Raw genomic sequence first — 18571 nt, 5'->3', positions numbered from 1 at the left:
TCTCCTCTCAACTGCAACCACTTGTCCACAACCAAAGGGAATGCCACTGGGGGATAGTGGCTCTATGCAAGATCAGAGAGTCATAGCTTATCATTGCCCTAATTTTACTGATGAGGAAATCAAGACCAGAGAAATTGTCATTTTTCTAAGGTTACCCAGGTAGGAAATGGCACAGCTGAGATTTGAACCCAGTTCCTCTCACTCCAGATGGAAGGAAGGAAGGAAGGAAGGAAGGAAGGAAGGAAGGAAGGAAGGAAGAAGGGAAGAAAGGAAGGAAGGAAGGAGGGAAGGAAGGAGGGAAGGAAGGAGGGAAGGAAGGAGGGAAGGAAGGAGGAAGGAAGGAGGGAAGGAACGAAGAAGGAAGGAAGGAAGGAAGGAAGGAAGGAAGGAAGGAAGGAAGGAAGGAAGGAAGGGGAAGGAAGGAAGGAAGGAAGGAAGGAAGGAAGGAAGGAAGGAAGGAAGGAAGGAAGAAGGAAGGAAGGAAGGGGAAGAAGGAAGGAAGGAAGGAAGGAAGGAAGGAAGGAAGGAAGGAAGGAAGGAAGGAAGGAAGGAAGGAAGATTTAGAGTTAGAAGGGATCTTGGATCATGTTGTCCAATTGCCTCATTTTATAGAAAACCAAAATGAGACCTAGAGAGGTGAACTCACTTCCCAGGTTATAAGTATGGTAACAGAACTAGGTTTGAACCCAGGTTCCTTTTCTACAAATCCAGTTGTTGATAAACTTTGTTGATAAATTCTGCTAGCATATAATAAGAACATAATTAGAAATGAAATCTGATTTATTTAGTGTGACTCCCCCTTTCTTTGGACCAGAGTCCTTGTGTCTAACTACACATTTGAAATAAATAAGGCTATGCAATGTATTTTGCAGGGGAGGCAAGGAGGGGAAGCAGGGAACAGGGTGCACAGGAGGAAAGAAATTTCTTTTGTTGTGGTTGTTGTTAAGAGGAAAGGGAACGGGTGCTCACAGGGGTCACCAACTTTGGAAAGTCTCCCAGTCTTTTTTAAGACTTGAGTGGGGAGGGTGAAATGGTTTTTTCAAGAGTATTTGGGATCCTGACCCTACAGGCAACTCAAAAAGCAGCAGCAGAATCCCTTCAAGATTGGAATGATGTTTTGGAGCCCCACACCAGAGGACTCTTTGACCCATTCCTACCAGTCCTCTTTCCAAGGGTTACTTTGCCCCCTCTCATGGACTTCATTCACTTCAACTTATCCAGGTCACAGATGAGCCATCCAGGCAACCACTCTGCAGGAGGGAGGATCACAGCATCCCAGAACCAGAAGTTGGTCCAACCCATCCCTACAAAAGGAACCCCTCTACAACCCGCCAGACCAATAATCATTCATCTGCTGCTCAAAGACCTCCAATGAGGAGAAATCCACAACTGCCCACACATTCTACTTTTGAACAGATCTAACTATTAGAAAGTTTTTCCTCACTTCAAGCCTAAATTTCCCTCCTAAATTACTCCTGGTTTTACCCTCTGGGATCAAGAAGAAACAAATTCATCCCTCTTGCATATGGCTGCCCATGAAACGCTCAAAGGTCACTATATTGTCCTCTTTATCCTCACCATAGGTTTTTTCTTTGCCAGACTCATCATCACCAGTTTATTCATATAATCCTCATATGACATAGTCCCCAGTTTTCTTATCACCTTAGTTCCACTTCTCTGGTCACTCTCTAGTTTGTTAATATCCTTCCTAAAATGTCATACCCAGATCTCTTTTAAGTGACCAGAGATCTCATCTATTAGTTGGTCAGTCAACAAACAATTATGAATCACCTACTATGAGTCAGGCACTGTGCTAAGCACTGGAGGCTCAAAGAAAGGCAAAAGACAGTCTCTGCCCATGAAGAATAAGGGTGACAACATACAGACAACAGTGCACAAACAAGATACACATAGGAGGAATTGGAAATAGTCAACAGAGAGAAGGCACCAGCTGGGAGAATCTGGAACAGCTTCTTGTGGAAGAAGAGATTTCAGCTGGGACTTGAAGGAAACCAGAGAAACCTGGAGGCAGAGATGAAGAGGGAGAGAATTAGGGCCTGTACCCAACCAAGACTTAATATAATCCAGAGAATTTAAAATGGAAAGAACACTGGCTCTGGGCTCAGAGGACTTTGGTTTAAATATTGCCTCTGTCGCTTAGCTAACTATGAGACAACCACCCTGGGCCTCAGTTTCCTTATTTGTCAAAATGAAATCTGTAAATGCCTTGAAATTCGAAGTCTTGGAGAGGTACCTGGAACACTAAGAGATGAAATGACTTGCCAAGGGTCACGTAGCTTGTGACCTGAACCAAGGTAGGCTTGACTCCAAAGTTCTCTGTGCACTACTCAGAACTGTCTCTTCCCCATTGTTATCACAAATGAAATCCCTTAGACAATTGTGAGAGATGTGCTTGGTTGAAAGAAAGGAGTACAAAAGAAAACCCAGAGCAAGACATAAAAAGCACTCTGTTCCAGTGTGAAACAGGGAAGAAACAGATGGTAACAATCAAAAAATAGACCAATGCCTGCAACCAGTAGAGGTTTGCAAACCAGTATGCAAATCTAGAGGTAATCAATGAGGGTGGGTCACTGCAAAGCCTGTCAGGACTAACAACATTTCTAGAGTCTTTGGACCTCCTCCCTCCTCACATCCTTACATCTGGATCCAAGAAGCCCTGCTCCCAACCCCAAAACTCCTCTCACCCTCAATTCCAAAATTTGTTGTGGAATTCCGACTCTCCCAGTCTTCCATCTCATGCCCCATCCTTGGACTCTTGCGGCAGGACACAGAAACCACTATTGTTGTTGTTTGTCCTTCTTACTGGAAGAGGATAAATGACATCTAGATGTTGGGGGCAAGGTACAGTGTGTTGGGTTGTGACTCCTCAGTCCAATATGAGCTTGGAAGGATCTACTAAAGGTCAGGCACAAATGGTCCATTTGGACACTTAGGATGGAGATAGATTTGTGCCTCATCGCCTGTTCCTTTTGGGCTTCGGCAATTCTCCTTCACTCAGGGAGCACAATGCTTTCTTTGATGCGGGCATGCCATGCTGGGAAGTTCTGTGCCAGTGTCTCCTGTGTCTCACAATCAATACTAAAGTTCTTCAGAGAGACCAGCAACCATTTCCAATGACCTGGAACTGGGAGAAATTCCTGTTCCCAAGGGGTAAGTGGAGAGAGAAAGATGGTGGCCTCAAAATGCCTGCAAGGCCACAAGGGACTATTCCTGGAACCCTAAAGTAGGATTCAGAATACATTGTTTTATGTTATGCTTACACTCCATCATGGTGGTGTTCGTATAAGCCTATACTTCCAGTACATCCTGAGTTAATAGGCATTTGTGGACTTGGCTGGGAATGAAAACACCATGCATAGCGTTGTTGGCAGAGAGGGGGGCAGGAGTTCTAAACAGCTGACTTAGAAATGAGCTTATGAAACAAAATTCATTTTAAAGTTGGAGATTGAGACTGCTATTGTTCTTCCCATAGATACTTTAAATAGGCTTTTATTATTATCTTGTTTTTACATAACCTGTATATGTCCCTATATCCCTCCTGCATCTCTCTCCCACAGAGTCATCCTTTAGAACAAAGAATTTTTAAGAAGAAAAAGTGAAAGAGAAAAAAAACAGTCAGCAAAACTGATAAATATATTCAGAAAAAAATTGCAGTATTCCACACCCATGACCCTAAGCTTTGCAAAGGAGGGAGGTGTGTTGCCTTCTCATATCTCTTCTTTGGAGCCAAGCCTGTTCCTTGTCACTTACATTGCTTTGTGGTTGGCTTTTTCCGTTTCCATTGTGGTCAGCATCTTGTAGATTGTCTCCCTAGCCCAGCTTACTTCACTTTATTGTTTCATCTAGGTCTTCCCATGCTTCTCTGTACTCATCACGTTTATTATTTTTTATAACATAGTAATTTTTAAAAATAAAATTTAATTATTTTCTTCTTGTTTTTACATTGACTAAACTTTCTTCCACCCCAACTACCCACATGACAATTTTCTTAAGATTAAAAAAAAAAAATCAGCAATACTGATTAATACATTGAAAAAAATCTAAAAACAAATGCAATATTTCCCACCTGTTGATCTCCCACCTCTGCAAAGCAGGTCGGGAAGTGGGGGAGAGATCTTCTCACATATTATCAATAGGTCCATGTTTATTCTTTGTAATTTTGCAACATTCACTTTTGGTTGTTTTCTGATCATTGTTCTTTCCATTTCCATGATTGTAATTATTGGGTGTATTGTTTTCTTGGTTCTACTTCACTCTGCATCAACTCATGTAAGTCTTTCTATGGTTCTCTGTATTCATCATAGCTACCATTTCTTACAGCACAGTACTATTTCATTACATTCATGTGCCACAATTCGTGTAGCCATTCCCCAGTCAGTGGACATCTGCTCTTATTTAAATGCTTTGCTACCACAAAAAGGGCTGTTATGAATATTGTGGTTACACCTAGGGCAGCTGGGTGGCTCAGTGAATAGAGTGCCAGACCTGGAGACAGGAAGACCTGAGTTCAAATCCAGCCTCAGATGCTTACTAGTTATGTGACCCTGAGCAAGTCATTTAACTCTTTTTTGCCTCAGTTTCCTGATCTGTAAAAAGAGCTGGAGGAGGAAATAGTAAACCACTATAGCATCTTTGCCAAGAAAACCCCCAATGGAGTCATAAAGATTCAGACATGACTGAAACTGAACAACAATAAAAGATTAGGTTTTTTTGTTTTTGTTTTTGTTTTTTTAATGGAGTTTTTCTTTTTGTCAATGACCTTCTTGGGGTATATGCCTCACAGAGGGATGTCTGGGCCAAAAAGAAAACAGGTGATATTTTAATTGTTTTTAATTGTTAGAGAAAAACAGCTCAGAAGATCCGTCAAATAGTTTCTATTCTTATAGAATGACTTGAGAAGAAAGTGAAAGCTCTGGACCGTACATGAAGTGCTATCGTGGGAATTCTCTTGTTCTGCTCGATCCTAGAGAAAAGAACCAAAAACAGAGTCAGAGAAGCAGAGAGGTAGATGTAGGATTAACATAGAGGGAAATGTCCTAACGACTGGAGCTTTCCCCCACACCAAAAAAAAAATGGGCTTTCTCAGGACATAGCGGACTCCCTCCCACTGAGTGTTTTTGAGAAAAGGCTGGTAGATCATTTATGCATATTTCAGAGAGGTGGTTTCATTCTCAGATAGATGATGGACTTAATGACCTCTGAAATCCCTCCCATCTAGGAGAGTTTGTGATTCATTGAGGAGGAAACCCTGCCTTCCCGACTGGATACATTTTATCTATGTATTCCCGGCACCAAGTACAATGCCTGCCACATAGTAGGGGCCTAATAAGTATTTGTGGAGTGATCAGCATTACAGTCAAACTGGTCTACTTGCATTCCATTACACAACTTTCCAACTGCTGTTGAATGTGCTTTTGCCCCCTCTATTTGGAATGCTCCCCCTTCTCATCTTTCTTAGGACCCCTAACTTCCTTTAAGCCTAACTAAAAAGCCGTCAGGTTAACCTCATCCCCCTAATTGCTAAATCTTCTGCCTGCAGAAATTATTTTATGTATGTACAAACGTGTGTGTGTGTGTATATATATATATATATATATATGTGTGTGTATATGTGTGTGTGTGTGTGTGTGTGTGTATATATATATATATATATATATATATACACATATATGAATTATGTATTCAATGAGCATTTACTTATTGGTATACAGGCAACTTCCTGCCCTCCCCACCCCTTACCTTGATAAACGCAGTGTCTTTGAGGACATAGGCTGTTCTATTTTTGCCTTTCTATCTCTGGCACTTAACACAGTGCCTGACACATAGTAGGTACTTGTTTCTTGAATGGATGAGTGAATGAACAAATGAATGAATGAATGAATGGATGGGTGAATGAATGAAGTTATACTTGTATATGGCTCCTTAATAAGTGTAGAATCCTTCACCTCCTGCTCTTGTGAGCAAATCATCCTATCCTGGTCTTTCTTTCCAGTTAAAGGTCATCCACATTTGGGATAAATTGATCCTCAAATTTCATGTCTGCAAGCAAAGCTTGTCAGGAAGGGACCTTCATTCCTGTTACCAGACACAAGGAGCCAACTTCTGGACTTGTTCCAAATCCTGCATTCCTTCATATTTTAAGTTTAGGCATTTTGAAGTAAACCAGGCTATGGGGCCCAACAAGAGCCTTTTTAATTATGGGTGGGGCATGTCTGTCATTTCTAAGCCATTAAATGAAGACTTTTGCAGTCTAACTTTTTTTTTTGGGGGGGGGAGTAGCTTCTTCTCCAGAGGGAAAGTTTGTAACGATGGCAAAATGGGAAGTTGTATTTAAAAAGAAAAAAAAAAAGACAGCCAGAGCTCACTCCAGAGGCAGAGTTGCATGGCTCCAATCATAGCATACAGGCAAATACAGTCATAAGGCCAGTGACCCCAAGCTGACAAGAACCAGAGTCTCAGAGGAGTCATAAAGGTCGTTCCCTATTTCTGAAGCCAGGGTGGCTTAAGTCATTGGGATTTGCAGCACAATCTCATAAGCAGTTTGCTCCCCTGTCATACTAGCTCTCTAATGAGCTGGAGCGTTAGCACAATTTCTGGTTGGGCTGAATTTACTTCTGTGGGGCAAAAAGCAGTAATCTGATTTTGCATCTTTTGCATGTAGTTCACAGTAACATGAAATTCCAAAGGGTTTAAAAAAAAAGGCTTAGTGATTTAAATCACAGGATCAGGATCATACACTGAAAGATCACTGATGATGAAACTGAGGCCTAGAGAGGTGGGCAAAGTTACTTGTTCGAAGTCACCCAGGTAGTAAATGACAGAGCCAAGATTTTAACCCAGATCTCTTCTGACACTAAATTCCCTAGTCTTTCCATGGTATTACACTGGTCTAAAGACTACTAACTTTTTTGGTGATGCAGTTTCAAGAGTCTTTTTCTAAGGAACCATTACTTCTTTTTTTATGGTGCTACCCTTTCTTGTTTTTATGTCCTCTTGGAAATTTGGACTTCGCTTTATTTTTTATGATTTTGCCCTTTCTGATTTGGCAAGCTAGCACTGGATACGTCTTTCCTCCCCACCCCCTTTCCCCCTCCTTTCTCAATCTTACACTTTGGATTGAGTTGAAAGAAGTATGGTTCCTTTTCTTCAGCAGCGGCAACAATGGTTTAATTTATGTCGACTTGGATCTTGCCAAGTCATCTTGGTTTTGTGCACCGTCCTCAGCACCGATGATAGCTGAGCTCAGTACGGTACTTGTTAGCTGCTGGGGCTGACTCAACAGATGGAGCCCCAAACAGTGTTTACATAAGTTCTGTAAAAATAGTGGTTTTTAAAGCACTTTTGGCAATTTTATGGTAGATTGGGGGGGAAAAATCCCACTTATCATTTAGATTAGTTTTTCCCATAAGATTCTGAAAATGTTAAGGCAAATCAAATTTCAGGCCAAAAAAGGAACTGCCACAGCTTAGATTTGACTTAAAGGATTGTAGATGAGTTAGATTTGGAAGAGAACTTAGAGGTGATCTAGTCTAAGCCCTTTGTTTTACAGATAAGAAAACTAAGATTTATGGAGGCAAAGTGACCTGCTCAAGGTCACGCAGAAAATGGGGACAGATCAGGGATGCCAACCAAAGACTTCTAACTCTAATTACAATGTTCTTCTGTGTGGCTCCTTGGTTTCCTTCAAGTACAACTCACCTACCACTTCTTACACAAGGCCTTCCCTAAACTTTATCATTATTTGAGAGCTAGGAGGGCTCTGAGAGGTGGGCTAATTAAACCCTCTCCTTTTACAGATGATGAAACTGAGGTTTAAAGTGATTAAATAATTTGCCCAAGTTCACACAAGTATTCGGTGGCAAGGTTGGGATTCGTTGCATCCTAGTACTGTAGTTTTAGAACTAGAAGCAGTCTTAGAAGCCATCAGGTCCAACCTTCCTATTTCACAAAATGAGGAAAGTGAGGTCCAAAGTTTCAGTGATTTGCCCAGGGTCACAAAGCTAGTAGATGTGTGAGGAAGGATTTCAACTTGGGTCTTCCTCAATGACACCACATTGCTTCTGGTGCATTGGGTTGTCCAAAGTAGGAATAGACTTCCACATAAGGCCATGAGCTCCTCATCAATAGGATATTCAATGTTCAATCAGAAAACAAATGACTACTTGTAAAAATGTTATAGAATTGATTCATGTATCCAGCCAAGGTGACTTCTATGGACCTTTTCAGCTCTGAGAATCTATGCAACCAATGAGGTTATAAAGTGATCAATAATTTCCTGGATACATACAAAAAATAAACAATATGAGATATTGGTTTGGCCAGATAACCACTAGCCTATATTTCCACAAGGCTTTAAGATGTACAACATTCTTTCTTTACAACAGCTTTGTGAGAAAGCAAAGACAATTATTATTACCCCATTTCAAAGATGGAGGGAGAGGCTCAACAACATTGTTACTTTTCCCATAGTCACACAGAGCTGTGAAGCATCAAAGCCAGGATTCAAAAGCTGATGTCTTATTCACAATAAAAAGTCACGCAGACCCTCCCTTTGAGATAAATACTCCTCAGCAGAATGTGAGGTCCTTGAGGACAGAGGCCTGTTGTCTTTGGGGCTCCCAGACTAGGACAGTACCCGTCACACAGAGGCAATTAGTAAATATTTGTTAAATTGAACTGAAATAAGAATGACTACCCCCCCCATTAAAATCTAGCAAGTAACTAAGAGGTTTTGTTAAGACTCTCCAAATATGTCCAAGCAATGGCTTAAGAATTCCCTTCTCGCTCTCAAATCCAATGTTCCTTGTATTATCTTCTGAGTGAGCCAGCTCTTCATGTAGGCGGTGTTCACTGGTGGCATTTAAAAATGATTAAGAGCACCAGAGACAATTTTGCATGTGTTTTAAAGGGCTTTCAGAAAGCTACCAAGTGGGTATTTTATAGAGCTAGAGAAAATGATAATAAAGGCTTTCCTTTACTACCCCCACTTCATTCATTCGTGTTCTTTGACGATGACTACACAGGTCACATTCTGAGCACAGTTCGGCTTCATCTTCCAGACATCACCATGTGTGGGGTCATAAGTAAGTTGTAATACAGCTACATTGCTTATTAGTGCCAATAACCAAATTACTACACAGAAGTGAATACATTTGATTCCTCAAGATTATAACATATGAAAGTGAACTGAAGGACCTGGGGGTAGTTATACTTCAGAGAGGTGAAGGTCAAATGCACAGAGAACAGATGGTATCTATTCTCTTCCTGAAGATAGCCAGGGTTAGAATCCCCCCGGTCTCCCTTCACTGAGCATTTCTGTGTTTGATGACCCCCGTATTTTTTTTAAACTTTCATAATATTTCACATGCTTCCTTTCTGTCCTCTGACACTGCCATCCTCTGGTACAGACCCTTATCACCTCACTCCTAGACCAGCAGCTGCTTTATGGTCTCCTTGCTTCAAATCTGTCCACACTCTAGTCATCCTCTCCTCAACTGTCCCCAAGAAACTGTAGCACACACAGCAACCACACTTCACGGTGAACCCTATCAGCAAACGAGCTAAGCCAGGTTGAGGTTGTCCGACAGGCCACAAACCCATCAGTGATTTAGAGGGATGCCTACCCCAAGCAAGCAAATACTTTCCCTGGTGGAATGAGTGGATGAGAACAATTTGTTCCAACAGCCATGAAGGCGTCTGAAGCAGGCACTGTGGAGCGCTTAAAGCTGGGTCAAACATCTAAGATGCCAGGGTCATCCACCACATCCTGGGCCATTGCCAGTCATTTTGATTTTTGTCCTGCCGCTGGACTTCTATGACTCAGGAGAAGAGAGAGAGACTGATGACTTTTAACTGCCTCACGGAAATCCAGTTCCCCCACAAGCCAGGACATCCCCCTATGATGTCATTGGTCCTCTTTGAAAATGAAGGACAAACAACAACAACAATTCTGTCATCAGACTGACCTCCCTAAAGCGCAGGTCAGGCCATGTGATGACCCCCTACTTACCGAAGTGTTGTACACAATTGAATCAATTCCCCTACACAATGGAATACATTCCAATGGCTCCCTGTCACCTCCAGCATCAAGTGTTAAACCCTGGTTGGCATTCAAAGCCTCTCAGGACCTAGCACTAGAAAGGTAGGAACCTTTCTAGTCTTCTCACACCTTACTCATCCCTACTCGCCCTGCAATCTGGTGACATTATCCTCCTTGTTATCTCCCTAACAAGAGCAGCTCCAGGCGTTATCACCGGTTGTCCCTCATGCCTGGAATGCTTTCTCTTTACATTTCTACTTCCTCTTTTCCCTCAAGTTCCAACTAAAACCATCTCCTGCACAGGAAGCCTTTCCCATCCCTTCCTATTCTGTCGTTGATTCATCCTGCGCATGGCCTGTTTGTAAACAAGGCAACCACCTCCTCTCCCTAGAAGGTCATTCTGTATTTGAATTTCTATCTCTTAGCACAGTACCTTAAGCACTCAATCAATGCTCGTTGATTGGCCTGTAGACTTGATTGATCTCTTTAACTCATTGTTTATATTATGTTCCAGTCTGTTTATACCCAGCTTGACTCCATTTTATTATAATTCCCAATTCTTCTCATTCTGTATTGTTTCATGACTCTGCAGCCACAGAAAGTCACTGGTAACACATTGGTGTTAAAAACAAGAGGCCTTTGTTTTCAGGGAGAAGTTTGGGGTCATTAAAAGAACTTTTCAATTTCCCAATGGTAATCCAACTCCTTCTCTAGATGGCCTCCAAGGTCCCTCTGAGCTCTAAATCTGTGACCCCATGATCCTCTTATTCAATTCTAGGCCCTAGTCACAAAGTAATGGGATATTTACTGCTTCCTGAAGCAGCCTAGTCCGTTTCTGGACGTCTCCACACTCAAACATTTGAGTATTTTGGCCATGGTGACCCTCAGTCATCAAAAGGATAGCAAACAAAGAAATAGAGTTCACTGGTTGTCTGGAAACTTCGCTTTCAAAACAATGAACCTTGAGAATACAGAATTGAGAACCGGGTCTGACCAGATCTATTAAGTGGGACAGAGGAAGAACCTGGAGACCAAGGGAGAGAAGGAAAGACACTTCTACAACTGTGGGAAGGTAATTTTAAGAGCACTCAAAGTGGAGGATTTTGATACCCCTCTCAAGATAAGATTGTCCAATAACTCCACCCTTGATTCAAGCTGAATTTCTCCCTCCATGCAAGAAAACCCAAGATTTCTCCTGGTCACCTAGGCACCTGTTTCCCTCTCTTGGTCTATACTCAGTCTCATTCTCTTTAGCTCTGACTGCCCTATACCTAACACCCAGTTGTCTGGGCTCCCATTGACTGGAGCCCTGTTTCCCATCCCCCCCACCCCGCAGCTGGGACCTGGAGTCATTCAGTCTCAGGGTAGGGGCCAGAGGCATTTCTTACATACTCATTTTCAATCAACTCTTAACAATTAGCTCTAGCTATTAACATATATAAACACAATCATTTAGTGAGGAGTACAGAAAGCAGCAGAATTCGAGGGGCTTTCATCACAAGAGTAATCAAGTTACCTTTCTCTTACTCTGTAGGCTAAACAACTGGAATCCTTACCTTTTCCTTCAGAGCCTCTTTTCAATCCCTAAATGCATCTGGTTCATGCTTCTCTGAACCTCCAGGTCTTCACGATCTTTATACAATAGAGTCTCTGAAATGTACCCAATTGCGTAAAGAGAAACTGCCTTATAGAGAGGTGTTGATGAATTCCTGAAAATTAAAAAAAAGTAAATATATATGTATGTGTGTGTGTGTGTGTGTGTGTGTGTGTGTGTGTGTGTGATTTCCAAACCCTACATTGACCACAGCATCATTGGATCTCAGAATTAAAAGGAACTTTAGAGCTTATCTAGTACAGAGCTTCTTAACCTGGGATTCACATACATATTTTCATTATTTAATATTTTGTTGACTGTTTCAATATATTTGATTTCCCTTGTAATCTTATACACTTTATTTTGTGCATTTAAAAACATGATTCTGGGAAGAGATCCACTGGTTTCACTAAATTGACAAAAGGGTCCAGGACACAAAAAAATATTAAGAATTCCTCCAGGAGTGTACTATAGCCTGCTGGTAAGAGCCACTTGTTAAGAAACCAGCAAACACTACAAATCATAGCCTGATGCACAGTATTTTTTTTTAATTTGGCTGTTAAAACATTTATTAGCATAATACTATTTGTTGTTGTTCAGTCATTTCCAGTTTTGTCCAACTATTTGTGACCCCATATGGGGTTTTCTTGGCAAAGATACTGGAGTGGTTTACCATTTATCTTCTCTAGCTCATTTTACAGATGAGGAGACTGAGGTGAACAGGGTTAAGTGACTTGCCCAGGGTCACACAAGTAGTAAGGGTCCGAGGCTGGTCTCAGGTCTGAGACCTGAGTTCGAATCCTGCCTCAAGCATCTACAACAGATGTGACTCTGGGCAAGTCACTTAACTACACTCAGCTTCAGTCTTCTCATCTGGAAAATGAGGCAGGTTGGACTCTGGTTTCCAAAGTCCCTTCTGGCTTTGCGTCTATGAACCTGTGACCCAAACCCACTTCTGGCCACAGAGCACACTTCCTATGACCACAAGAGCCATGGAAGATTTGAATCTATTGATGACTGTGCCTGATTTGGTTAATAGGAGAAAGGACGGATGAGAAATTTGTAGCTTAGAACAAAGAAAAGTACATACTGACCTGGTGCTTAGGGAACCTCTCTAGAATGAGTGAATAGCTACAGCTCACACCCTAAGAACTGCTGCTCTTGCTGACATACAGTGATGTAACCTGGGAAAGGTTTCAAACAACAGGATTCTCCAGGCTTCACCTCCTTGGAAGCAGCCTTGCTCTTGTCCCCTCCCTGCACTGACCACCCATTGGAGTGTGATGGAGGAAGGAACTGTCTTATCCACTTGTGTTTGTACTCCTAGCATTTAATATAGTGCCTGGCATATAGTAAGGGCTTAATAAATGCTTTCTCTATATATCAATCTATCCATCTATCTATCTATCTATCTACCTATCTATCTATCTATCTATCCATCTGTCTGCCTGCCTAGCTATCTGACTTTCTATCTACCTATCTATGTGTCTATCTCTATATAGCTATCTCTCTATATGCTTATCTATCTGTCTTATATCTATCTAGCTGGCTAGCTCTCTACCTAGCTATCTAACTTACCTGTCTGTTTATATCTAGCTAGCCAGTTAGGTGGTGCATTGAAAAGAACATTGGGCCTGGATTCAGGAAGACTTGAATTCAAATCTGGCTTTGGATACTTATTAGCTGTGTGACTCTGGACAAATCACTTAACCTGTTTGTTTCAGTTTCCTCATCTATAAAATGAGGGTAATAATGGTACCTACTTTCCAGTGTTGTTGTGAGGTTTCAAATGTGATAATGACTGTAAAACACTTAGCACAATTGCTGGCACATAGTAAAGATTATATAAATGTTAGGTTTCATCATCATCATTATTATTATCATCTATATATGTATGTGTCTGTCTAGCCATCTGTCTATCTGTCTGTCTGTCTGTCTGTCTATTTGTCTGTCTGACTTTCTGTCTATAATGATGTCTATCTATGCATCTGTCTTTATATAGCTGTCTGTCTGTCTGCATCCATCTAGCTGTCTACATCCACTCTCTGTCTCTGTGTGTCTGTCTCTGTCTCTCTCTCTCTCTGCCTCTGGGTGTCTCTCTGTCTTTCTTTTTCTCTCTGTCTCTGTCTCTGTCTCTCTGTCTATCTGTCTGTCTCTCTCTCTCATTGCCTACTAGAGCTGTCTCTGCCTTGGGTGTGGGGTATTGTCAGCCAACCCCGGCTTCTCAAAATCACTCACTTTCTTAAGAGGCATTTTTTGATCTGAAATCTCTCAGGATCCCCCAGCTGCTAGCATTCTTCCTCTTTTAACTACGTGGTATTTACTTCTTTATTTATTCTGCAGAGAAGCAGCACGATGTACTATAGGAAGCTGTCCTCAGAGTCAGGAAGACCTGAGTTCAAATGTCACTTTAGACATATATTGGCTGTATGACCCTAAACAAGTCCCTTAACTTCTCAGGGTCCTAGTCCCCCTTTTAACTCTATAAGTTGCAGAGAAAGTGCTGGTCTGCAATGTTTAGAGGGAGTTTCTTTAGTTTCCTCTTTTGGAAACTCCTTATGCTAGTAAAATCCCAGTTCTTGTCCCCAACCCTTCCACTCCCTCACCCCACCCCCCTGATAAGCTCAATGAGAGCAGGGACTATTTCTTCTTTCTATGTCTGTATCTCCAACATCTAGCCCAGTGCTTAACCCACGTGGATGCTTACTTAACGAGTGTTTGTTGATTGATTGATTGCCGCACCACCAACTGAGTCCTGCAATTTCTTTAGATGATAATAAGTACTTTGAATCACTAGAAAGTTGAATCATCCTTGCAGAGACAGAACTAGTGATTCTGGCTTCTGGAACAGCAGCATGCCCGGAGCAAACAGCACAAAGCCAACCAGAAAATTAACCTTGCAATCCATAATGTGAAAATAATGTGAAATAAGTCAAACAAATTTCGATAGTAACTATACATGGAGCTACTAATAGTAGGTAAGTCTTTTGGGACTCCATAGGTAGTTTCTATAGAAATGTGTCTTACTTATTTCATATTATTAGCTTTAATAGCTATTAATGGCTTAAGTATTATATTATTAGAATATTATCATTTTTCATATTATTAGGTACTAAGCTATTAATAACAAAAATGCACTAAGACTTTAGGATCACCATACATAGTTTCTACAGAAATGTGTCTTACTTATTTCATATTATTAGCTTTAATAGCTATTAATGGCTTAAGTATTATATTATCAGAATATTATCATTATTTCATATTATTAGGTACTAAGCTATTAATAACAAAAATGCATTAAGACTTTTGGGACTCCATACATAGTTTCTATAGAAATGTGTCTTACTTATTTCATATTATTAGCTTTAATAGCTATTAATGGCTTAAATGTTATATTATTATAACATTATCATTATTTCATGTTATTAGGTACTAAGCTATTAATAACAAAAATGCACTGACTTTTGGGACTCCATACATAGTTTCTGTAGAAATGTGTCTTACTTATTCCATATTATTAGCTTTAATAGCTATTAATGGCTTAAGTATTATATTATCAGAATATTATCATTATTTCATATTATTAGGTAGTAAGCTATTAATAACAAAAAATGCACTAAGACTTTTGGGACAGAACAGCTTTGATGGCTCAGAGCCCGGGGTGCAGCCCTCTATTGTCCCACCCTGGCTATAGATCTCCATCCCAGCTGTACTACTTCTTCTGTTTAGGTTAAGCTCATGGCTCCTCACCTCATCACCAGGCTCAAGCCTTGATGGACGTCGCCTCCCTCAGCCTCGTCTCTCCTCTGACTGGGTGGCTGGAAGGTAGAGTACCAGACTCTTCCCATGCCTAAACTGGCCTTTTGGATTCACTCCGCTCTGCATCTGCCTGGTTTCAACTCCAGGAATCCTTGCTTTCTTGCCTCTTTCTGGGTCTGCCTCCCTGAGATTGTAAGCTCCTTGGGGGCAGAGACTGTCTTTTTTTATTAATTGCATTTCTAGCGCTCAGCAAGTACCTGGCATCTGGCAGTCACTTAATAAATGCTTATTGGATTATTAGATTGAAGAAACCAAATTACCGTATGATGCTGATGATTTGTTTTCATTCTCAATTTTCCTTTTTTTTTTTTTTTAATGAGGCAGCTAGGAGGTGCAGTGGATAGAGCACTGGCCTTGGTATCAGGAAGATTCATCTTCATGACTTAGAATCCAGCCTCAGATACTTACTGACTGTGTAGCCCTGGGCAAGTCACTTAACCCTGTTTGCCTCAGTTCCCTGTCTGTCAAACGAGTTGGAGAAGAAAATGGCAAACCACTCCAATATCTTTGCCAAGAAAACTCCAAATGGGGTCATGAGGAGGTTAATATTAATTCAGAATTTATGGTGTTTAGCTCTGTATTAGGTATATCATAAAGAATCTATGGAGAAGACAAACTGTAAAAGCCTTAAGTATGGTTATCTGGCCTTGTTTAAAACCTGGATTTGGAGTCAGGAGAGGCCTGGTGTTGAGTCCCACCTCTAGCACCACTAATGCTGTGATTATGAGCAATCATTTAAGCTCTCTGGATCTCAAAGGCCTCCTCTTTAAATGGGAGTTATAGGATTATAGATTTAGAGCTGGGAAGTACCTCAGTGGTCATCTCGTCCCACCCCTTCCATTTTTCGATCAGATGAGATGACTCGACCAACGTCACGTAGCCATAAAAATCGATGTAGTGCTAATGTGAAGCTGTTCCAAAGTAATGAGATACTGGGCCCTGCAATCATTAAGGCACTAAACATGGCGGTTAGTTTAAGCTTTAATGGCTTGAAACTCCACTATGACTTTGGGGACACCCTGTAAAAATTTCACCTATTATGGTTATAATTCTGCTCCCATTTTATAACTACTCTCTCCCTTTCTTCTTCCCTCAGGCATCTGCTCCACATCAGAAAGGCAGAATTCTACCACAAACAGATTCTCATGAACACTTACCAGGCAAATAATGAAATGGATTAGGACAGATAGTATTTCTTTTACACCCAAAGCCTGATTTTCTTGGGACTAACAATTTTTTCCCCTGAGGTTCTAAAAGCAGTTCTTATTTCAAACAGTCAACCAACAAGCATTTCTTTTGTTGTTGTTGTTGTTGTTGTTGTTGTTATTTTGTTTTGTTTTTGGTGAGGCAATTGGGGTTAAGTGACTTGTCCAGGGTCACACAGCTAGTGAGTGTTATGTATCTGAGGTCACATTTGAACTCAGGACCTCCTGAGGGCTGATACTCTGTCCACTGCCCCCCGATAAGCCCCTCTATCTAGCTGTCCCCCAACAAGCATTTCTTAAGCACCTTCCATGTGCCAGGTACCATGCTAGGTGCTGGAGCTACAGAGAGAAAGAATGAAATAATTTGCTTGATTGCCTCTCTGAAAAAAAAAAAAAGAATGGGTCACCAATAACACCATCATCTCATCCTTCCTGATCTGGATTTGATCAGAATGAGTTGCTCCCTGGTAAAATTTCAAATACTTGACAATGTTCTAATGATCATTAGGCTTTAGAGACAGCACACACAATGTGACTTTAACAATCGTTTGCTTATTAGTTGTTAAGGGATTTTTTATTTGTCTCCCCCTCCCCATGTCTACCAATAACAATATGTTCATTCATTGTTATGACTGCTTACATCAGAAGGCTGTTAGCTAATCCATCATCAAGTGATGTTCCTTATCATATGCAAAAAGCTATTAATGCCTTATTGTATAAAAGCTTACCTAAGCGGATATTTGAAAAACAGAGCCATTCAATCACATTGGGGCAGATTTTGGTTTTTGCTGAACGCACAAGAAATATGCTCTTACTAATTAAAACACCCAGTGACAAAGAACACATTGGGAATGTATTGATGGAAAAGATAGATGAACAGAGAGTGTCTTTAGTTGAAAACATCCCAAAATATGTTCTTTGGTAAGAATCAATGATAAATATATTTATTTAAAGGCAACTGGGGGAGTTGCATCTTTAAATTTAGTGTGGAGCCCAAGCTGCTTGTAAAAAGAAAATAAAAATAAAGAGCCCATGAATAATTTTCATTTCCTATTTTGTTGTTTGTTAAGAGTTTCACAGCTTTTCGGTGTCTTGGGTTGTTCCAGGCTGAAGATATATCCCCATTTCTCACAAAATGCATCATTCAGTCTTCTAAGTAGAACTTATTATTAAAATTTTTTTCATCTCCATGTCTGTTCAGCAGCCTTTATGCATCTTAAAAATAGAATAAAACCTCTTTCTTTTAAAAATGTAAACCCAATAAACAGTCTTGGAGGAAGTCTGATCTCATTTTTGGAGCATTAGACTGTTCTCTGAAACCCCAGATACAGCCTCTGATTTTGTCACTTGATGCCTAAGGTGCCCCATGCTTCCCATTAGCAAAAGGAGGAAAACATTGCCTCCCCTAAGAGGGATGGAAGTAAACCAGTGTCGTAACAGACTTGGAGAGTTTCAGGAGAAAATTGCGAGAGTAGTGTCAAGTACCTAGACACATATATTCTGTCCATCCCAGTAGAAATGGAGAAATCTACACTCAGACAATTACGAAAAGTGAGCCCTTTACTCTCCATTATAATAATTAAGCAGTTAAGCTTTCATACACTCTACTGTTCAACTACACTGAGCTACTTGCAGTTCCTTGAATAAATCATTTCACATACAATCTCCATGTTGCGCACATTGAACACTGCCCCCTCACCTGCATCACTTACCGTCTTTGGCTTCCTTCAAGATTCAGCTCAAATCCCACATTCCACAGAAGGTCTTTCCCATCCCCTCAGCTAATAGTGCCTTCTTTCTAAGGTTGCTTTCTTTCTGTGCTATAAATATCCTACAGATTCCTAATTATTTCTTATTGTCTTCCCCATTAGGATGTAAGCTCCTTGAAGGTAG

General features: G+C 40.8%; 1 long non-coding RNA gene across 1 annotated transcript in view; it reads right to left on the bottom strand.

The window, feature by feature from the left end:
• Positions 1-4836: 4836 nt before the first annotated feature.
• The window catches only part of LOC110209967 (uncharacterized), a 53523-nt gene continuing 39788 nt past the window's right edge, over positions 4837-18571 (bottom strand). The window contains exons 2-3 of the long non-coding RNA XR_002324987.1: positions 11617-11769; positions 4837-4984 (exon numbers count right to left, since the gene is read on the bottom strand). This is a non-coding gene — a long non-coding RNA (uncharacterized LOC110209967). The remainder of the gene's footprint in view (positions 4985-11616; positions 11770-18571) is intronic.

Source organism: Phascolarctos cinereus, unplaced genomic scaffold (genome assembly GCF_003287225.1).
Source record: "Phascolarctos cinereus isolate Bilbo 61053 unplaced genomic scaffold, phaCin_HiC Scaffold_5;HRSCAF=322, whole genome shotgun sequence".
NCBI lineage: Eukaryota > Metazoa > Chordata > Mammalia > Diprotodontia > Phascolarctidae > Phascolarctos > Phascolarctos cinereus.
The sequence above is the reverse complement of the archived record's forward strand: the minus strand, read 5'-3'. Positions and strand labels throughout refer to the sequence as shown.